The sequence below is a fragment of the Ambystoma mexicanum genome, chromosome 2q (genome assembly GCF_040938575.1).
Source record: "Ambystoma mexicanum isolate Mex_15411 chromosome 2q, UKY_AmexF1_1, whole genome shotgun sequence".
In the NCBI taxonomy this organism is placed as follows: Eukaryota; Metazoa; Chordata; class Amphibia; order Caudata; family Ambystomatidae; genus Ambystoma; species Ambystoma mexicanum.
This window is the reverse complement of record NC_090924.1, coordinates 88081719-88102828: the sequence shown is the minus strand read 5'-3', so window position 1 is coordinate 88102828 and position 21110 is coordinate 88081719. Positions and strand designations below refer to the sequence as shown.

The 21110-nt window shown below is 45.3% G+C and overlaps 1 protein-coding gene across 5 annotated transcripts in view; it reads left to right on the top strand.

Annotated features, from left to right (window-relative positions):
- Positions 1–21110, top strand: part of ABCA3 (ATP binding cassette subfamily A member 3) — a 1774001-nt gene that overhangs the window by 261373 nt on the left and 1491518 nt on the right. For 3 of the 5 annotated variants that reach the window (XM_069646922.1, XM_069646920.1, XM_069646919.1), the window contains one exon: positions 19303–19444. The exons of the other annotated variants lie outside the window; for them this stretch is intronic. The gene's annotated coding sequence lies outside the window, so the exon portion shown is untranslated. The remainder of the gene's footprint in view (positions 1–19302; positions 19445–21110) is intronic. 5 annotated transcript variants of the gene reach the window in all.

Below are 21110 nucleotides of genomic sequence, written 5' to 3'. Positions count from 1 at the left end.
TTGTGGACATGCCTTCGGCATCCTCAGCCCGATTTTCCAGCACGCTGACCTTCTGCTTTAGGTAAATTGTCACAGTTCAAAGAAAGTATGATATTCTTCAATTGTCCATAACCTACACTTCTTGATGACTTCTTCTGTTACAATTTTACAGCTGATATATTTGTCAGGATGTTTTACTACCTCTACTTTCAACTACCATACTCTTATTGTTGGTACTTTGAGAACAGTCGCCTTGGGTTCATATCACAATACCACTTCGATGTGACATCTACTGACAATAATATACACCACCACGGTTTAAGTGCAACTACTACTGCTTCAGTATTTGACTTTTGGGTATGTTTCAACCAACTACTCAACCTCCTCAAATAGGCAAGGCACTCTTCCTTTTAATAGCCCTCTTAAAAGGGTCAGGCCCTTGAGTCGGAATCACTACCATAGGAACAACCTGCATCTTGCCCCTCATACTCTTTCCTCTCCAGCCTCAGCAGTCTGTTGGACCACACGTTGTATCTCACTTTAGGGTATATTTCAAAAGCATTGGTTTCTCCTTTCAAAGCTTTGCAGACACCCTGCCATCAGGTATCCGCCCAAGTGATTACCAAAAGATTCTGTGCCACTTTCCCAGCTTTAGATAATAGAGTACATGCTTCTTATGTCACCTAACTGCTATCAACCTTATAAAAAAGTTAGTTGGTTCTGTAGTGCTTGGCAAAATGAGTTTCACTCTGAAAAGGGGAGGTCTACTGGCTTGGGGTAATGCTCATTCTTCTCCTTAAAGCTTTTAGCTGCTTTACTCCGTAAAATAGTTTGAATGTCAATCCTGGATACAATACAGACTTCACAGTGAAAACATAAGGCATGCGCTACCTATATTTCAGGCAGTTTCCAAGGTTTAAAGTTGATACAAAACCTTGGTTTCCCGTATAATAGCAAATACAGTTCAAGCTTCTAGCTGGAATGATAATTAGGCACACACGATTTCCCATTATAATAGTTCTCACTCTGCTACTTGTAACTCGTGTATAGACACAGTTCGGTATTCAGTAAGATTTGGGGAGCATTCTTTTAACTTAATGAGACGCACATTACCACCGCTCGTTGTATAACAAACTGTCTTGGATGCAACAGTGGGTTAGCTTCTCACGCGAACAATTCTCTTCAATGTTTTATTTACTGGTTATTTGTAATGCACACTATACAGAAGAATTGTGTTTCTAGGTGCATCAAGACAGGAGGGTGGCTGGGGAAAAGGAAGGAAGGAAAGGGGAAAAACAAACGTTCTTAAAAGGTCAATATACATTGGGAACGTGCAAGTGCTATAGCATGAGGGGAGGGAAAGAGAGGGCAATTGCAGAAGCGGGATAGGAGGCAAGAAAACAAACAAAACATTCTTAATAAGTCATGAGATGATTTGGAATGTGCAAGTGCTGTCAAATAGATGCAGGGAGAGGGTTGAGGGAGTACAGGAGGAAGGGAAGGAACATAACAAAACAATGCTCTTACTAGGCCCTGCGACAATTCTGAACGTGCAAGTGCTAAACACAAAAGAGGGGTTGGGAAGGAGGGAGCTCTACCACACAGTGCAGGGGCTGCAACCATGCACAAACATTTGGTAAGCCAGCAGTGCAGAGGAGGGCAGGAGTACGTATGCAGGGACCAAATCTCATTGCACAGAAAGGTAGGGCACAAAGATCCACAAACACGAGTAATGCAGTGAGATGAGGCAGAAAAGTGGGAAAAAAGGAGCAAAGGAGAAGGGGACAAGTGGTAGTGCTGCAACTTTGATGAAAAGACTTTCAATGCAACGGTCAGTTTTCTCGCGTGCCCTTCTAACGCAAGTGAATTAGGAGCTGGATACAGTTACTGGAAAGGCTTGCGCAGTGCATCTGAATGCTGTGCTTCACTCACCGGCTTCAGTGACACTGGTCCTGCGGGTTGCACTGCTTTCCTGACTTTCTCCACTTCTTTTTCTACTTCTGGCCGGCTGGGGACCCACATCCTTCTCCAGCACAGGTGTCCTCGGTCCAGCCGCTGCCTTTGGCAATTTCCTTTTCTCCTGAGACCCTTGGCTCGCCTTCTGCCTCTTGCCTTAGTCTCCTGCAGCACTTCCACGGCTCTGTAATCACTGCAACACAGCTCACATGGGGAAAACCAAGCCTTCTGCACGTCTTTTGCTGCCCTGCCTCTGCAATTGGGAGTTTGACAGGAAAGGACTATCTCAGAGGTTGCAGGTGAAATCTGCTGTATCTCTACTATCCTGCCACTTTCCTGTGATGTACCCGCCTTTTGCTTTTTCTCTTCTACTACTACTACTGCTGCTCCAGGCAGCCTTCCAGTCCTCGTTCCAGGTCCTTCTACTACTAGTCTTTGCCTGGGGACTTTTATGCCTCCCAGCTTGCTTAACAGGCCTCAGGTGTGCGCAATTAGGTTCAATTGTCTGACTCCTACAATGGCTGCTAGGCTTGATTGCCTGACCACTATAACTGCATGCCCCTTCAGCCCTCTTTTTTTGTCTCGGTCCCTTTTAGAATTCTGGGACTTTTCTTTTGTTCTACAAAAGATAGGTTTTTCAACTACAGTAATCTTTTTAAAGGTAGATGTTATTCCCTTAATATTTTTAACAGAGGGCCTGTGAGATGTATCTTTTCCAGAGGAAGATGGTGTAGAGGAGACAACATTTCCGTAACCCTTTATCATCCACTTTTGGGATTGAGGAGGGTATTTAGTTTGGGACCCCAATAAGGGTCTTGCTTTGGGCTTAATGTGCTCTGAATTTAGAAGGTTAGATTTCACAATCTTAGATCTCATATCAGCGTGAGAGACATTACAATGGCAATAAGCCATGGCCTGCTTTGGTACAGTGGAAGAAGTTTCTCTGACAGAGGAAAAATACTGTCTCATCCTACGGAATTCCCTCACCACCCTGGGCCATATTCTCCTCCCAGGTGATCCTCCCGCAGTACACCATCCCAAGGGTTGTGATCAGGAAGCATCTGCCTACCTTTGGTAACCTTGGAGGAGACTTTAGGGATGGTTTCAGTGAAGGATCTGTAGGATTCTTCACCGGGTACAGTCAGCACTTCTCTCGGCTCCTGCAGCTCTCAGCGCATCATCAGCCACATGGAAGTCCCCCACTCGGTGCCCCCCACGCCGAAGGCCCACTATCCCTGAAACTCAGAAGGTCACTGGGGGCTGCACTTACCCATTGCCACAGGCGTCCTTATGGCGGCCGTCACATATGCAACTCCCTATACTCCTCCTGGGGGTGGCACATGCACCACGTACTGCTCTCAGGCAGGCAGGCTTCCTTACCCCAGCACCTGCAGGCTGTCGTGGCTAGCTATTCCGTTTCTCGTCATGGCCCCGGCTTGGAGCCGCACACTCCTCCAAGCGGACTTCTATTCGGGTCCCGTCTCCTCGCCGGCAGCTCTAAACGCAGCTGTCTTTTCTGATGCTGAAGAGCAATCGCATCCCGGCACCAAAAGCAGCTAATGTTGTGTAATGCGCGCAGCTACCAGTGAGGTCGGAGCGCAGCTTTGAGCCCATTGGCTCACCCAGGGCAGCACGGAGGATCTGTGCTCAAGTGCAACAGTCTGCTCAGCTGGACACTCTTGAGCCCAGCGTCGTCCTCCCGGCATACATTCGGTCTCCTGCACGTCCCACAGCCACGGCGCTCATTATGATCTCCATCTTGTCCGTTCCCCCCACCGCTGTTCTTTTGGGAAAACTGATATCTATAATGTTCAAATGATGGATTAATCTTTTATAATGCACTTAATACTGGAGACCAGTCTCTAAGCGCGGGACTGGGATTTGAACCGGTGTTGCTCTGCGCTGTCTTGTTTCCATGGCAAACGCGTTACCCCTGAGCTATCCTCCCGACCCGACAAATGATGCTCTGTTTATCCCCCATTCTGTGTTTTTAATAGTCTTTTGTGTTCTTAAGGGTTAAGGCAGTATTTATCTTTTTTCAATTTTTTGCCAGAGTCTGAGGGAATCTTGTTCTGCATCTCCAAATAAAACTGCTCAACTCTAAGAAAGGACTGGGATGTTCTTTCCTATCACATCTAACCATATGGCAAGCTCTTTGAAACTTTAGTAGACCCTCTCTGTTTGTTAGCCCTGTAACTTTTTGAACCCCATGCCCTTCCAGATTTGGCCTCTAAGTCTCCCTACCTTTGTGCAGTGAAACAGTGCGTGCTCTTGCTTCCCCACTAAAAATCAACTTGCAGGCTTCTCTTGCATGGTGAGGAGATCAACAAATGACTCCACAGATAGGTCAGAGCTCAAATCACAAAGTGTGTGACTTGAATATGGGGTTGGAATAACCATGTTGGATGTTTGTCATTAAAACAGGGTGAGGATGTAAAAAGATTAAATGGGTGCAATGCTTCATCAGCCTTATGAAGGAATTTCCACCAGCATCTACAACAGTTCTTTGGGTCTCGGCTCTTTATATTCGGTCTATCAAATATTGGACCTGACCACGAACAAGATTGATTTATGTACAGGCGACTCCACACACTGCTATTTATTTTATTCTGGAAGAGGATAGCAAAAACGTTAACAGAATTTCGTTGGAGATGCAAACTGTCGCTCCTCTTTTCTTTTGAAATTATTCTGAGAAAAACCATTAGAAAAATTAGACAACTCCCGATAAATATCCCATGACTCTACTGCTCGTATAATTCAGGGACGCACACATTTAGAACACTTCTGACCTATTGCCCTTTTGTGCAGTGATTGAGTCCTCACACCCCCAGAGGTTTTAGTAGCCCATTACACAGTGAATGCTTGCCACCCCACAAACCTGCCTTTAAACTGGCCCTCACTGGGTGCTTGCCTTCACATGGCCCCCCTGGTGTGCTGTGCACTGCTAATCCTTGCATCCCTTCAGTTAACACTACCAACCACTTGTTTTGAAGGGTTTTGTGACTGGAGCAAGTTTTTTACATTTTTAGTGAGCTTGTCATCCTTGGACTTGTTAAAACTGATCTTATTCCCTACTACCGACTTTAGTGATCCTCCAGCTGGAGTTGCACCCATAGGTGGGAACTGACCGTATTCTAATCTGGCTGCCCACCTAGGTAGTCTCAATCCCTTAATGAACTTCAGCATGCTTGCCCTATGACAACAAGCTACCTAACTGCCCATAGTGCACTGCTAGCTGCAGGTGTAACAGCAGGAGGGGCCTCTGAAATTATACATCAAATCCCATGACCAACTCGACTTTACTGCCTACTCCATGCCCCTCTGACTCCCCTCTCCCCACCATGTAGGATAACCACAGACCTAACCATAATTGTCTGTCACAATGTTTACTCTAATGTCTATCACCTCTCTCCTGGAGACAGACCTGGGTAATCCCTGGCATAAACTGTGTACTAGGTATATTTACAAGAAGCACAACCACAAGCTCGATAAAACCAGTCCGCTTAATGAATTGGATGGAAATCCATACTTATTTATTCCTTATACTTATTTATTCCTTATCCCCCCTCCAACTAATGCATTAGATTGCAGCAAGTCCAAATTAATACTGGGTTTGAAATAATGATTGCATGCCATTTCTCGCCTTTCTTTTCAAATGCAAATATGTTGCTTTTCCTACTAGCGGCTAACCTTGCATGCAAAAGCATATACTCTTCCTCACACCTTAGGTCATGTCTGGCTACGTCTACCGATTTCTTTGTGGCATTGTACTGTGCATCACCTATGTTTCTTTGATGCTGTTTGACCATGGTGATGCCCCAGCCCTGAAATATAGATAATTTGTGTTGAGGCTCATTTGAATGAATAGTGTAACGTGTAACCCTTTGTGTCAGCATGTGTGAGTGATTCCTCTCCCCACCGCCGCCCTCCATGCGGTCCTTGGAGGAACAATCCTGGAGCCCATGCTCTGTCCCCATCTAATGTTCTGGAGCCTGTGTCGTCCAAATATGTAAGTGTCATCCTGCCACCCCACACAGCTTCCAGACCACATCACTTAGGACACTGTGGGCTGGGGACACCAGCACAAGATGGCCACAGCGGGAATTCACCACACAGGCTCAGAAATGGTGTACCCCGAGCCATGGATCAGAGAAAGTGAGCACAGGCGGCTGCTGCGAGGCTTAATTCACCTCCCGACAGGTCACAGGGCAGACTCGGATGATGGAGTGCCACCACTGCTAGTTTTATGATGCCACCCCCTCCCTCCTCATCACTTTCCATACAATCAGTGGTAAAATGCTTTTGAATACCCAACCCACCATGATTTAACAGGTCACACAATCTACCCCTGTCCTCCTACGTTGTGTGCATTCACCCGCCACTTATTTCATACTCCTAATAGCATGACCATCACCAAGCTGCTCCTCTCACAAGTCCACCTAATGGATGGAGCCCCAGTCAACGTTTGGGTGCCAAGATCCAGGACCATATTGGAAGAAATTGTTGAACTAGGAGCTGTTCCATCGCAAGTTGAAAGCCGTTATAGGGATTTTATTTTTTATATCTTTTAATTGCAGCCCCCTTTAATATATAAAAGAAGTAGTACTGACTGACTGACTCATTAACACCCAACTCAAACCGTTTAACCTAGGAACTTGAAATTTGAAAGGTACATTGTTTTCATGACTTAGGCACCCACTAAGGATTGATTTTTGGAAGTTCTATCACTAATGCCCCATGCTCCACTCAGCTATATCTGATACGCTTGATATCCTTGCCCCTGTCATGAGAATCCGCCTGAAGCCCAAAGCCAAGTGCAACACCTGGTACGACTCCGACCGTGTCACCCTAAAACGCAGGTTCAGGGTGGCCGAGAGGAAATGGCGTGCTTCATGTGCATCCTCTGACAAACGGGCCTGCCGCCTGTTGCAAAGGCGATACCGACTCTGTCCTAACCAAGAAGAGAGCTCATATGCTGCAAGCGTCTCTGTGGCATCTAACAACTCGGCTGAATTCTTGCAAATCTGCAAGGAACTGGCCAATCCTGCTGCAGTCTCTACCTCTCCTGTCCCTTCCCAGGCCCTCTGCACAGCACTGGCTTCTCACTTCATCTTTAAAACTCAGGACATCCTATCCTCTCTCTCCTCTCCCCGTCCTCCCTCTACTCCCTGCTCTTCCTCTGGCCCTTCTTCGGCCACCTCTCCTCCCTCCTTCTCTGCCTTTCCCCTGTTCTCTGTTGACAAGGTGTCTAGACAAGTCCGATCTATGAAAGTCTCGTCGAAACAGGTTCACCCCTGTTCCTCCAAAAGGATCAAGGACCACATCGACTCCCTGGCTCCTTCCCTGGCTGATTTCTGCAATCACTCCTTCACCACTAGTGTCTTCCCTCCCCCCCGAAGCACTCCCTTGTGCACCCTCTTCTTAAACCCTCTGCCGACCCCTCCTGCCCAGCTAACTATCGCCCAATCTCCATCACTCCCTTCCTGGGCAAGCTCCCGGGGAAACTGGCCATCTCCCAGCTTAATCTCCTTACTGAATCTGTTGGTTGTCTTCATGACCATCTTTCTGGCTTCAGAGCTGCCAGAAGCACAGAAACTGCTCTCATGAACATACGTGAGGACCTGCTCTCCAACCTTGACTCTTACACCCCCTGCGTCCTCATCTTGCTTGATCTCTCTTTTGCCTTTGATACTGTCAACCATACCGTGATAATCTGGGTATCACTGGTCAGGCTCTGGCATGGCTGACTTCTTTCTTCTCTAACCGACCCTTCCAGGTCCAGCTTGGGTCCTTCCTTTCCGCTATCTTTTTCTCCACCTGTGGTGTCCCCCAGGGGTCTAACCTCTCTCCCTGGCTGTTCAACCAATACCTGGCACTCCTTGCCCACCACATCGCCACTCTTTGCCCCAACTTTCAGTGCTATGCGGATGACACCCAACTCATTTTCAGGCTACCCTCGGCCTCCTCCTCTCATTCCCTCATCTCTGACTATCTGTCTGCTATCCAGGAGTGGTGTGCCACCAATGACCTTTGCCTTAATGCCACTAAGACCGAGATTTGCCTCATCGACACACCTGCTCCCTCCTTCCCAGTAGCTCTCTGGCCGGCCTCTCTTGGCCCTCTTCCAGCTCCCTCCTGCAAGGCTAAAAACCTTGGGGTCATCTTCGACTCCACGCTCTCCTTCTCTCCTCACATCTCTGACATCTCTAAGAAGTCATACTGCCAGCTGCACCTCCCCAGAGGGATTCTTCCTTTCCTGAGCTTCTCCCAGAAGCTCACTGTCTCCAGAGCTCTGGTCCTCTCTAGGCTGGACTATTGCAACAGCCTCTTTCTACATCTGCCTGCTTCTACTCTCCACCCTCTGCAACTTATCCAAATCAGGACTGCAAGACTTGTCCTTGGCCTCAAGCCCAGGGATCGTATCTCTCCAGGACTGAAATCTCTACACTGGCTCCCAGTGGCTGTGAGGATTAAGTTCAAAACCCTCTGCATCGTCCACAAGGCCTTCTGGGGCCTGGTCCTCAATATCTTCAACTCTCCCTTCCTAAATACCTTCCTTCTCGAGCTCTCCGCTGATCTGCCTCCAACTCCCTCAGGGTCAGTCGCTTCTCCAAGAAACGAGTTGGTGGTAGATATTTCTTCGGCTGGTGCCTCCCTCTGGATCAGCCTCCCTTAAACTTGAGGAGAACCATCTCTGGTTCCGGAAGCACCTCAAAACCTCTTTGCTTCTGCTTTCTCTCCTCCTCACCTCTGCTGACCTCCTGGCTGAAACCTGAACCACACTGGCTACCTGGACACCCTCTGATCTCGGGTCCACGTCCCTCCCCTACCATTGTCTCACACCTGCACTGCCCATCTGGCAAACCCTGCACTCGGGGTCTGTTTCTGTATCACTACAGTCCCCCTACCAGCCCCCGACACCTGTTGTCCGCACTTACCCATGCACTTGCCACATGCTGGCCGCTACTTATTTATTGTTATCTTGTACTGCACTTGCCACATGCTAGCCGTTACTTACTGTCCCTGCCCCCTTCCCACGCACTTGTGCGATCTGAATGACACCTGGCCTAGTAGGATCGTTGTCTGTCCTCCCTCTGGTTACCCTCCCTTGCCTCTTCGCGCCTTGAAGCACTTGTGCATAGGCACGTTATAAATGCCATATCATATCATATAAGTGGGTTGGGGAGGGGGAGGGCAATTTGTTTGAGTATACCTATATCTCCAAAATCAGAGATGTCACAGACGTGAAAATTGGTGTTCAGATTGTTCTTCAAAAATAGAGAAGGACGTGTTTTACCATTTTCCAAAAATCCAGTTAAGGGAGGTGGAAAAGGGGATTCCCATATCTCACAAACCGAAGATGTGAGAAAAGTAAAAATTCACATTTTAAAATTTCATCATAAAGTACGTTTCCGAACTGCTCCTTAAAATTGGTAACTGAGAGTAGCCCTTATTTGAGAGCAAAATTGTCAACCCTTCCGACCTAGGCACAGTCGTCAATTCCTAGCAGACCTTGCATCCAAAATGTACCCTGACATAAAAAATCTATGACGAAATCTACAGAATGGTTATCTGAGTGTGCCATTTTAACGCTAAAGAAGATAAGATACTTCTTTCTTTCGGAGGAGTCCAAATGGAGTACAAATCTGTAAACTCTGTGGTGGAAAGTGATGACGCAGTCCAAAACCCTGTTGAGTACATAAATAATTTAAATCCTCATGGTGTTCCTGAACACAAACATCTTCTCAAAGTGTGAGCACCTGTGATATTATTGCAGTACCTCAACCCACCTAAGCTCTGCAATAGCACCAGATTACAAGTGAAAACTCTTCACAGAAATGTGATTGAGGCTACGGTGCTAACCGGTTCTGGGCAGGGGGAGTCCCTCTACATACCACTAATACCTCTTATACCTTCAGAATATCCGTTTGAATTCAAAAGACTTCAGTTCCCCTTAAAGGTTTGTTTCGCCATGACCATCAACAAATCTCAGGGGCAGACTTTAAATGCAGTGGGGATTGAAGATTGCTTCTCGCATGGACAGTTTTATGTGACCTGTTCCAGAATGAGGTCACCTAACTCTCTGGTTCCTAGTACCTGGAGGAAGAACCACGAATGTAGTTTACAAAGAAGTACCCAAATGTTTTTTCTTTTATAGTTTGCAGATGCCAAACAAGTATTTTTTATTTTTTTTTGTCTGTCTCATCGTCTGTTTGTAATTACAACACAAAAACATTTCTGGACGCACATCAATGGAACAAATATCTTTGTTTCGTAGCTAATATACCTTGACTAACGTCTGCAAGGAATATTGCTTTTTACGTTAGGACATCAACCTGTAAATTATATTTCATACAGTTTTAACAAAAAACTCATGTGTCATTTGTAAACAATTTACCAAATCCCAAAATCCACACAAGCGAAGCTGCGGGCAACAGCTAGTTATACTTATGTTTGTTGTGGGGGGCATTAGGTCGAATGGCCAATATACATACATCATGAAGTGGCACTGACCTGCTGTACTCCACTATTCTGTGAGTAGGTACACTGAACCAAGGAGCAAGTGAGGGTCCTGGCCTACAGTAGTTTGCCTTACCCACTTGTGAGAGCGTTTCATGAGAGCTCGTTTTTGGGGTTTCCTCTCCCTTTCACCAGCATAGCACCATGGGTAGAACAGAGGTATGAGATCATTAAACTAGAAACTACCCAATTAAAGTGCTATAATAATCCTCATGTGCAATTCGAAGGAGCTGGAAGATGTTCCCCTGGGGTGATCTGTGCAGTTATTCACTCGCAAAACATGTTGCACTTCCAAAAAGGTCTGATATCGAACGTGGACAAGATGAAAAATATCTAGATTGCCGTGGGGGGGGGATGGTTGAGGGGGAGAGGCAGCTGTTGACAAAAGAGTGAGTTGGAACACAGTGCTCTCATCTAAATGTCAAGGATCACACTGGACATATGCTGGCTGGATACGGGATCCCTAGAGAACATGCTCTGGCAGATCTTGCCTGGAGAGGCAAAAGATGAGGATCACCCAGAAACCAGTTGGGACAGGTGGAACTTGCCTGTCGAAGTACAGAGGACACAGAATGCTAAGTCACAGAATTGGATTAGTAAAAATCCTGAGAATAGTGTGAGGACAGGCGTCAGTTACTCTAGCTCATGATTCATGTACAAAGAATTGGTTGTGGAATAAAGAGTGAGGCTCAGACTTTAAGAGGATGAGGGGGAAGGAGTGAAGTGGTTTGACAAGGTGCAAAAAGAGGCTAAAGGCCAAGAACCACATAAGCTAATCAGAAGAGAAAGGAAGTTGAGACGATCTGACGACTGGGGGGATATATCTAAATCCCCTGCACATAATGCATTGGAAATGGGGGGGGGGGGTACCATCCTTTCCTTTTTGGCCTCTGGTTGGTGAATAAATGATGCTATATATCCTGACAAGAGAAGTTAGCCCTTGTACCACATGAGGTGTCTATTGTCACAGGGTTCTATGTCATTTCATCGACTTGTGCAATTTCCGTGTTTTTATTCACAAGTATGTTTTACTGAAAAAAAACTCATCGAAATTGTTTTTTTTATTTTTGGGGGGGACCTCTGGGGAAAGTGAACTAGAGCTAACAGTATAACTTGATGACGTGTAAATTATTGAAGGGTAGAGTAAACCGTTTGTTTTCTCTGTCGTCCCTGAGGCTAAGGGTGAAATACAAAGAGAAGAGGCAGAAATAGTCTAGAGATTGAATAGCTTGGTCCAGGCAAGGGAGAGAGGGACCCGAACTGATCCTAAACAGCACGCATAGAAGGGCGAATGTTTGATGGTTTCCCATGTGTCGTAGTGGTGAAATTCCACTGTTATGAAGAAGTCGGGAAGGATTTGAGGTGTGCGGGGGCAGCTACAATTTCACGACCCTGGATGAGATTTACAATGGCTTGTCGGGCTGTGGTGTGATGGTAAAAAACAAACCACACCTTTTGTAATAATTGTATAGCATTTCAACTTCCAGCAGTTTCTCCACTTCATCTAGGTTCATTTCCTTTTTCTTCTATGGATTACCACAGCCTATGTGTTGTGGTGAATAGTCATGTATATGGCACTTTTCCCATTTGTATGGCTTCAATGCGTTTTGTGGTAGGAACGCCCTTGGCCACCTATGTCCAGGTATGGGATAATTCTCAGAAAAGGCTTAAAGTGCATGTGTGCATTTGGCCAAGAATAGGAAATAGGTGGGCTTGGTAAGCTCCAGTAAGCAACCCAAGTGGTCAGGCATGTGCATGGGTGCTAAGGGATGTCACGATGGAGCACTAGTGCAGAAGACTCGATATGTGACCAGCTAGACCAAAAATTGTCATAGGTTGTCACTGTATTCTGATGGCAGGAGTGTTGAGGCAAGTCTGGTGTAAGGGTGAAGGGGTTATGTGTCCAGCTATACCGATAGTCGTTGCTGCTTTCTAAAGTGTGTGGATGGATAGCCATGCCTGCGACAGATGTACACTGAAGTAGTGCGTTTATACATACCTTAAGCTCAGCTGGAGCTTATTGTTTGTCTCTCTGTCATCCGATCGTCTATGGGGAAGAAAACCATCTACCCTCGTAGACTCTTCTAGGCACTATGGACAGGCTACCCTCAAGTCTACTTAGCATCCTAAAGCATCTTCTAGGTGAGACAGACTGGCTACCATAGGATCTAAGATAATGGGACTCTTTAGACGCAAAAGCCAGGTTACCGTTGTAGTTTTCCTAAATATCTTCCAAATTCTATAAACACTACCAACGGGGATCTACTAAATACAATAGCAAAGGTACCTGCATATAACCACTGTGTGTAACAATGGCTAACTTAAGGATCTATAAGTGTAATGGAGTGGTACCAGCATATATCTTCTAGCAAAATGGGCATGCTAATATTATAAGGCGCAACACAAGATGTCCACTCCGAGATTCATCTAATGCTACACACTGCCTACCCTCCAATCCATCTAACTAAACAGTTATTTTAAGTGCCATACAAGTGCCAGCCTTCAAAGTTCTTCAAGTGCAATAGGTGTGCTAAATTACAGAATTTCTTCTAAATGCAGTGCATGTGCTGACCTTCACAATTCTTTAAGAGCAGAACCAGTGTTAGCTTTCACAGTTCATGCATAATGCGTGTGTTAACCTTCACTATTCCTTCTAAGTGCAATACAGGAGCCAGCCCACACAATTACTTCTAGGTGCAACCCAATTTATAGCCATCACAGTTCTTCAGGTATAAAACCAGTGCTAGTCCTGCCCAAATTCTTCCAAGCGCAATGCATGTGCTAACCCACTCAGTTGCCTCAAAGTGTAAAACAAGAGCTAACCTTTGCAGTTTTCTAATAGGAATAAATGTCCTAACCCAAAACACATTTCTAAGCGCAATAAGTGTGCTGACCTACAAATATCCAACAAGTGCAGTACATGAGCTAATCTTCTGCCATTCAATGTGCAGTACATGTGTTGAGTTAAACAAAATACTCTGAGTGTTACACTCGTGTAAACCTACATGTGCCAGGCTTCTAGTGCAGTACCAGGCTACCCACATATCTAGGTGCAAGCCCATGGTTGTCCTCACAGGTACTGTAAGCGTAAAGGTGGGCTAACATCAAGAAACTGCCTGCACCAATACCAAGGCTGGGGGAAGTGTCAAGCTATCCTGACAGATCATTAAGCGCCGAAGGGGCCGTGTTAATACATCTTCTAGGTGCAATGAGCAATCTATCCTCAAAGGACTTCAGGCACATTGGCTATGATCTTCAGAGTCTTGGACAGGATATCATAAATATCTGCATACATGGACAGGCTAACGAAAGAGTGCAATACCATTCCTACCCCCTGCCCCTATCCCCCTGAAAATTAATCTAAGGGGAACACAGTTCTTACCCCAACAATCCATCTAAGTGCAACACCTATCCTACTCCCAAAAGTCCAACTAAGAGGGTCACATTTCCTACCCCCAAAATACAGCTAGGTGCAGCACACCGATACCTCCCAATTATCTAGGGGGTGCAGCAGGTTATCTACACAGTGTTATAATATGATGGATGTAATGTAGAAATGGCAGTGTTTTAAATGAGCACAGTAATGGCTGTGTTCACTGCCCATACCACCTTACCTTAATTGTAGCTGCAGGCTGCTGCGTTGGTCGTTCTTAGGCAAACCGACCCAAAGTGGAGCTGCTCTTAGCCGTGCCCCTTGGGCGGCTGCTCTGGGAGAGTCTCAGAAGAAGGGCTGTTCCGGCCATGTGTAGTCTGTGTGGGCCTATCCGCACTGGACAGGGCGCGCAGTGGAGGGGAATTGCAAAAGAAATAAAGGTGCTGAGGGAGGCAGAGATAATTAATGCGGTTGGAAGGGGGTAGAATTAATTAAATAAATGCAGCAGGGATGGTAGGATAAAGAAATAAATGCGGCGGAAATTAAATAAATGATGCAGCGGGATTAAATAATGAAATAATTGTCAGGAAGCCGGAACAATTGAATAAATGCGGTGGGGAGGCGGAAGAAGATGAGGGAATGAAACCAAAGGCGGCGAGATCAGAGAAGTGGCACTCGCCTGCAGGTATGTAAGTCAGGAAATGTGGCATTTAAACTTCAACATTTTTTCACTTGCATTGTATCGAGCTCACATATTTACAGCCCTGCGCCTCCAATTATTCCTCCCAACTCTGGTACTGACTGTTTCCATGCCTGCTCTGTGATCTGTATTCTCTTCAGGCAGTTCTGGATTGGTCTTCACCGTTCTTCACATCTACTCCCGCTGGTCCATCTTGTAGGCTTTCCTCTATCGATCCAGGGAGAGTGGCCTCCCTCGATCTCCATGTGTGTAGTCTCTGCTCTAATTCCCAGATACTCCGCTCCTGGTCTGTTGCTTCTCTCATCCTTGGTGGCTCCACTTACAGAGTACAGCCATCTGTTCTCCCTCCGCTGTCCTTCACTCCTGTGATTTCTGGCTTCCCGCATTTTCAGGCAAACAACCGCTTCCATTACTGCTTCTGAGGGGCACAATATTTGACATTTGCTGACTGATAAGCCAATGGGTGTCAAGTATTTTCATCCACTCGGCCCCTCCTGTTTTGTTCAGTAGTTTTGTCAGGATTCCGACTAATCTGCACCCCCCTCTTCAAGTGTTCCTTTTTAGGTACTGCAATCCACAGGCTTAATTAACATATTGTTGAAAAGAAAGGAAAATACTTGGTTAGAGGTGCAGAACAGAATGAACATCTGTCCAACCAGTTCAAGAACAGCAATTGACTGGTCCCTTAACGTGGTTCAAAACACTTATGCTTCACGCATTTCAATAAATACACACATTTGACTTTCTGTCTTTTAATTGCGTTTTACTAACTAGAACTTTCATTCTCAGATTTGGTGATTTACAAGCTCTCAGTAGATGAACATTTCTTACTTATTGACGGCGTTTTTTAAATGTATTCAAGACCCCATATATAATTTCTAAAATCAAATTACAGCAAAGTACTGAACTTGCAACATGTTTTCTTAAAAAAAGCCCACAATTGAATGCTGATAGAAATCTGCTTATATTAGCTGTTTGGCGAGAGGTCATGTACGATTTAAACTCGTTTTTTGTGGCACTGTTTAGCCTACACCACAAGGAAAATCTTATTAAGGGATCAGGATCATCAAAATGGATTGTCAATCTTGACCCAAGCCAGGAAGGAACTGGTAGACCATCCATGCCCCCTCAAACTACTTTGCATCAGTGTTAACCTGCCACCATCCGTTGGTATACCAAGAACTGACTGACAAAAAATACCCTATCTGAACACAAGAAAAACGCTTGCGCAATACACTTAACAAGTACCTCCTCCACTTGGACGTGGAGGGGATGTGAGAGTTGGCATGCTGCAGTATGATAGGACCTTTTGTGCGGGGTCTCCACTTGTTGCCACACCCGGGAGTGGTGCAGTGCGTTGCAGTGCAGTAATTTTGGAAACAGTGCATTCTTGGGCATTGAAACGGTGGTATTCTAGGGCTTCGAGTTTTATTCCTGGCGTCTCAATGCTTAAAACTAAGCTTTGTCCGGCCCTTGCATGACCTCATTGATGTCTTGACGATTTTGTGCATTGCGGTGTAAATATCTTGGAAATGGTGCGTCCTAGGACCTTGAAATGTGGTTTTCAGGAGGAACTTTCAGTTTTGTTCCTGGCGCCGAGACGCTTGTTTGTTTGGTCCTTCTACGACCACATACATGTTTTGCCAATTTCATGAGTTGTGGTGCACATATACCCACACTCTGCACAGGTTCTGTAGACTGACATGATGACACTCAAGTGTTCAAAATCAATGATCCTGTAGGTCGCTGTTCTGTGTCGATTATCGTTTGATGTACTTTGCACTCTGCACTGAGAATGGGCATGTGTGGCTGTCTTACATACACAGGCATGGAGGGGAGGGGAGAGTTGCCGTGCTGTAGCATAATGGGACATTGTGTGTGCACGCTCTCCCCACCTGCTGCCTCACCCTGGCATGGTGCTATTGTGTTGCGGTGCATATATCTGGAAACGGTGCGTCCTATGGTCTTGAAACCTGGTTTACGAGCCTACGAGTTTTGTTCCTGCCATCGTGATGCTTAAAATTAGCTTTGTTCGGGCTTTTTAGGACCACATAGATATTATGTGCGTTGAGGTGCAAATATCTCAGAAATGCTGCGTCCTAGGGCCTTGAAACGTGTTTTTCAAGATCCCATAGGGACCATGGAGTTTCGTTGCTTGCGTCCAAATGCTTGAAGTTTGCTCTGTCCAGTCCTCCTACGACCATCTTGATGTTTTGCCGCTTCCAGGCAACCGTCTCATGTGTGCAGGGGCTGAAATCCGGTGAATGGGGTAGGGTGTCCACATGAAATGTAGCTAGTGACGTCCGGAGGATCCTAACAGGTAACTATGCAAAGGTTGGTGCATATTGGTGGAACTGTGAGGGGGAACAAACCAACAAACAAACGGATGATATATATATATATATATATATATATATATATATATATATATATATATAATTACATTACACGTGTGGAAAAAAAGGAAGTTTGAAAACAATGGGGAAACCATCCCTGAACCACTTAATTATCAATCTCTAAACGCCAGTACAGGGAGAAACACAGACTGCTAAAAATACAACCAGAATGGTGTCATTCAAATACATATTTTCTAGTGCTAGTGTCTGAACTAGTATAATGTTTACCAAGGGATATTGATTTGAAGCACAATGACTAACCAATCTCTTTTACATATCCCTCACTGGCCCATATAGGAAATAATGTCGACACCTACCAGCAGGAACTGCCTGCATATAAGTGTTTGCTCTTGATAATGTCACGTCATCAGTGTTGAGCAGTGATGATATGCTGTCTGAACACGATGACGTTGCAATTGCCACATTGAATGTGTGCTGTAGTGTCATTAAAATACCCAATTCAGATTAACAATATGCAAAAGCAGTTATTACAACATATTTAAATTGTCTGTATGTTGTTAATAAATGAAAACTCAGTGTACCTAAATATATTGTTCAAAACATGACAATGTGGTTGTGCAGGTATCACATGACTGCAGTTAACAGTCTAGATGGTAGACATGATACAATGTTTTCAAAATAATCCCAAGTAGCCCAATCCTTTATGGACTGTAGGAATGTATGTTCTTGATTCCGATATATTATGGACTGTATGTATATTAATCACAGAAAGACATGGGGCCTCACTACGAGTCGTCCGGTAACCTGCCGGTGCTACCGGTGGGTTGCTGCCGGACTCGCAACACTTTACTTGCGCCTAACATCCCGGCGGATCGGGAGGTCAGGCGGCAGAAGATGTTAATCCCCATTCCCATGGAGCCCTGATGCTTCCGTGAAAACTCTGCGGATGGGTGCCATTGCGCCCGTCAGGTCAGACCTGCCAGGGGCAATGGCCCCCGCCCGCAGAGTTGTACTGTGGCGGTTCGGAAAGGGTGCTAGTATAGTGCGACCGGCACCCTTCTTTCCAGACCGCCACAGTTGTAATGAGGCCCATGAGCAGGTAACTTCATATTGGGCCCCATTTCGAGTTTGGCGGTGCAGGAATACCACTTTTTTGGGCGGGAATGTATTTACCTCAATTTTTCACCCACCGCCAAATTACATGTTTTCGTTGATTTACTAAGTGGTAATTCTGCTGATTTTGTGAGGAAAAGTGGAGTATTTACCACTTTTCCTCCCAAAAAACCGCCAGACTTACCGCTTGGTCGTTCCGCTGGATTTGCAGCCGAAATAGTGCCAAACTCTGAATGAGGCCCATAATATAGTGAATATAATCTGAATATAATGGCAGTCAAATTACAGACTGTGTGCCAGCATACCCTGGTAACCAAGTCTGTTTACTTAATGCTGCTGCTTCTTGTGGGAACAGAATTGGACTGTTATGTCCAATTATTCCGTCAGGATTTCTGTTCTCTTAAAGTTCCCCAGGAAGTATTATACGGTATATGATGTGCGAAAGATTTTAGTCCGTTATATGAAAAATGTATTGGATTGGCAGTGAGAGATGTGTGGGGTCTTAGTTGGAATAAAATGAATGAATGAGAGATTGAAAGTGAAGAAAGACCAAACCAAGCTTTTGAGCCTTACCTGTAGTTAGAATTGTCCCATGCTAGAGACCAATGTTCAGTGAGCAGGAAAAAAGTGCTTGCCGAACCCCAAAATGTGCGGCCAGAGGGGCGCAGCTAGATTTCCTCTTCTCCACTAGATCATCTTGAAAATTGTTGGGCAGACGCTGGTCCATCTTAAATGACTGGCATACTTTCCAGGCAGGTGTTACTTTCTGTTGGTTGGATGGGCAACTATGCAGATCGCTCAAGGCTGTAGTGGCAGTCGTCCTGTTTACCTTGATCCTGCCTGATCTTGGACTTACAAAGGCCTTGTTCAATGCACAGTTTGAAGGGTGGGGAGAGGGGATCGTCCCTCGCATCCCTTTTGCGGGATAAAGGCAGCAGTTAGACCATGTAGGGATTCAAAATATGCTTCCTTAGTATTTTTATCATTAATGTAATTTCTGTGCTCACTTACTAAAAGCTGGGGACAATATCACGTCATTGTACTTTAACTGGCATTCGAACATTAGCGCTTGCTGTGCTTTCGTACTGTATACAATGGCCCCAAGTCCATGCTTGTTTCTGCTTCAAGCTAACAGTAGTACATACTACGGCAGTTCTGATTTTACTTGCATATGTGTGCAGGGTAAGCTTGGCAACTCAATGTTTCCACCAACTGTAATGCTTTAATTCGAAGATTTGACATTACAAATGCAGCTGATCCTGTGCCAAATTCCATCTCAGTTTTTTTTTCTTCTTGATCTGCAGGAATGCTGCTAATGTTGCAGATCCCCACAAGCTGTTGCAATGAGACCCCATCATCTTTGGAATTTTGTGTGCTCAATTCTGAACGTACTCGTATTTGTATGAAAACAAGTCTTCCACACAAGCTTTTACCTCTGCAGATCAGGCAAGTCTGCCCTATCATGCTTTTGTACTTTGAGACTGTAGTTAAAAATGTATTGGCACCATATATGCCAATCTTCATTTTTTTTTCTTTTTATTGGCATTTCATAATCAAAATAACAAAAAACATACACTTTACGGTCTCTATATGCCGACATCAACTATCCCCAACAGTCCTACTCATCGACAAGGTCCTATTGCAGACGGGGCAATCTGTACTGGTTACGTGCAACCAGGTTAAAATATGAACGTTTCTCGAGGTACCGTATCAATCTGCATTTGGTGGCGGAGGCAGAAAGTGTCCACATCCTAGTGTGTACTTGCGGTCAGACTCTCTTGTGTCTCTGCTTCCGATCCTCCAATGCTCACTGTGGTTCTTCAATTACCCCGTGATTGATTCAACAGGTAATGAAAGTATGGTTCCCACATATCCCCTGTGTCTGTACGCTCGACAACCCCTTGTACTCCGTTTCCATATCATTACATTACAGTACAGCACACCTGCGTGCCAGTTCTCTATTTTGGGGGTGTTGATCACTTCCATAGCATCGCTACATGCCTCTTGGCCAGGAACAGAAGCAGCCCAATTAATCGTCTTCTGCTGCAAGGGATCGATTTGGTGTATCTCAGAAGTGCCATCATCGGGTTTGGATCTAATCTCGCCCCAATAACCTCCCCAATAGTTTGGAACATTGCTTCCCAGAACACGAACACTAAGGGGCACCACCAGGCCATGTGTATAAAATCACCCGCCTCAGTTCCTGATCTGATGCAGCTGGTCAGTGTCCCTGGTAAATAATCATAGAGTGGGGCAGGATTGTAGTAGAATTGATGCAAGTATTTCCAATTAATTAATTTAAATCTAGCATTTATTGCAACATTTCTCATCCCTTCTCAGCAATATCTCCATTCCTCACTTGATATCCCATGCCCCAGAAACAGTACCCATTTTTCCCTAGGGGACGTTTTTTCTACTTTGGAGTTGAGACACATGACATACATAAATGAGATCACCCTCCTGTTGTACCCCCCACCCCCGGAATATCTTGTCCGGTATGGGGGCAACCTCGGGTTGTTCAGGGAATGACAGGAACACCTGCTGCAACATATATACCAATCTTCATCCATACATTTTGTTGTGGTGCCTAATGTTCTGTCTGAATTCATTGACATTCTCCGGTGCTCATTGGCTTTACTTAATGTTTCTTCTGTTGGTATATTATTCTTGCCTTGCGTGTTGACCCATACATGTTGGTGTACCTCCACTGCCGCATCCATGACTATTGATATCGCTGCCACAACTGTCTGAAATGACAGTATCATTGTCACACTGACAGCCAAATTAAAGCTGATCCTGCAGTGTTATAGACAAATGTGGTGCCATTACTATAGGATTGTTGCCCGTCTAAAATGTATAACCACCTCTTTAATAGGCAGGCCGCTGTAGCCACCTGCCATTGATTGATAGGAATTGCTTAGTGGGGAACCAAGTGGTTCTAAGGATTGTTACAAAATCACATGCACAATATCAAGATTATATCAAAATTGACAAAGAATATGCACATATATAGATTATAGATGGACTAGCAGATGTTCTGTAGAGAAAATATAAGGGACGCCTGCTTTTTGTCTGTGGTCTATCAGGCAATACAATAAAGCTAAAGAAAATT